Here is a 2339-nt window from a genome sequence, read left to right as displayed (position 1 = left end):
TGTATGCTCCTGACCAGAACTTGTTATTAGGTGGAAATAGGTAATGCCTATTTATACAAGTCGAAGTGAAACGTACTCTGGTCTCATTAAGAAATGGAAAAAGGGTGAGTAAATGGGAGGAGGTGGTAACCGGTAACGCTTGGAATTGATGTTCCATAAAAGAAAGCGTTTCACCATTACTCCCTGTATTTACTAACCGCTTCATCCTTGTGACACTTTCTTATAACGACGTAGTGTACACCGCACGCTATAAACTGCCAAACCAATACCCAATGAGCATCCCCCAGTTTGTGACATGTGTTGATGTCTCGAGTGTTTTCATGGAAAACATGTAGCATGTTGTTGTTGTTTGGAAAGTTGAGCTTGGGAGACTTGCCGGCTCGGTGGTGACCTTCAACGGTCGAGATTTTGCATCTTAAGAGGAAGATAGCCGTTGATTATTGCAACCTTTCGTTTGGTAGCCAGTGGCATGAAAGTATGATCAGTATGGCTTTAATGTGGCCCAATTTAGGCGCAGCCAAAAGTTAGGGTTTTGGCTTTGTTTAGGCGCGACCAAACTAGGGCCAAAGGTTGCCATGCGTTAGCTTGTAACCTTGGACGGCTAAGATCTGCATCTTAGATGAAAAAGTGGTCGTTGATTGTTGCAGGCCTTCGTTTTGGTAGCCTCATAGAGAAGTCCGGCATGGTATGGCGCGGCAAGGTGATTGGCATGCCATTTGGCACATGTGGCATGGCATGCCTTGGCGCGGTTTGGCGTGGCCAGAACTAGGTTTTTAGGCCAAAGGTTACCATGCGTTGTTTGGCGACCTTGGACGGCTGGGATTTGCATCTAGGATGAAAGGGTGGTCGTTGATAGTCGCATGTCTTCGTTTTGGTAGCCGCATGGGGAAGGACGGCATGGTATGGCGCGACAAGGTGGTTGGCATGCCATTGGCACATATGGCATGGCATTCCTTGGCGCGGTTTGGCGTGGCCAAAACTAGGGTTTTGGGCCAAAGGTTACCATGTGTTGTTTAGAGACCTTGGACGGCTAGGATTTGCATCCAGGATGGAAGGGTGGCCGTTGATCGTCGCACGCTTTCGTTTTGGTAGTCACATAGGGAAGGTCGGCATGGTATGGTGCGGCAAGGTGGTTGGCATGCCATTGTCACATGTGTCATGGCATGCCTTGGCACGGTTTGGCGTGGCCAAAACTAGGGTTTTGGGCCAAAGGTTACCATGCGTTGTTTGGCGACCTTTGACGGATAGGATTTGCATCTAGGATGGAAGGGTGGTCGTCGATCGTCGCTCGCCTTCGTTTTGGTAGCCGCATTGGGAATGTCGGCCTGGTGTGGCGCGGAAAGGTGGTTGGCATGCCATTGGCACATGTGGCATGGCATGCCTTGGCGCGGTTTGGCGTGGCCAAAACTAATGTTTTGGGCCAAAGGTTACCATGCGTTGTTTGGCGTCTTTGGACGGCTAGGATTTGCATCCAGGATAGAAGGGTGGTCGTTGATCGTCACACTCCTTCGTTTTGGTAGCCGCATGAGGAAGGATGGCATGTTGGGGTCATGGCCAATGGCACAGATGGCTTGGCATAGTGGAGCCAAGGGTTTGGTACGGATGGCTTGGCATGGTGGGGACAAGGCAAGGTGTGGTTGTCTTGGCATGGCGGGGCCAAGGGTTTGGCGTGCCATTTGCGCATGGTGCGGCTAGCATGGTTGGGGCCAAGGAAAGGCGCGGTTGGCTTGGCAATGTGGGGCCAAGGGTTTGGCATGCCATTGGCGCATGGTGCTGCTAGCATGATTGGGGCCAAGGCAAGGTGCGGCTGGCTTGGCATGGTGGGGCTAAGGGTTTGGCATGCCATTGGCCCACGGTGCGGCTAGCATGGTTGGCATGCCTTGACGTGGAGATGTGGCTGGCATGGTTTGCCATTGGCACAGTGGTGCGGATGGCATGGATGGCATGCCTTGGCGTGGAGATGTGGCTGGCATGGTTTGCCATTGGCACAGTGGTGCGGCTGGTATGGTTGGCATGCCTTGGCGCGGAGATGTGGATGGCATGGTTTGACATTGGCACAGTGGTGCGGCTGGCATGGTGGCAGGCCAGGAGATGTGTATAAAAATGATGCAATGGAAACGGGCCTACAGTAATACCGCAAGTGCACGGTCGTCAGTTGTAGATCGTGCAAGTACGGGTCGATCCACAGAGATCGGGTGTGTTTCGGAAAAGTGTCTTAGCTAATTGGGTTCCTAGATTTGCTTTGGGCTTAGAAGCCTTTTGGAAATGTTGGGCTTAAAGTGCTAATGGGTTTGTTAAAATGAACTGAGCTTGGGCTCAGTTATCTTTGAAGTGCAAAT

Source organism: Papaver somniferum, chromosome 4 (assembly GCF_003573695.1).
Source record: "Papaver somniferum cultivar HN1 chromosome 4, ASM357369v1, whole genome shotgun sequence".
NCBI classification, from domain to species: Eukaryota; Viridiplantae; Streptophyta; class Magnoliopsida; order Ranunculales; family Papaveraceae; genus Papaver; species Papaver somniferum.
Note: the sequence above shows the minus strand (reverse complement) of the source record.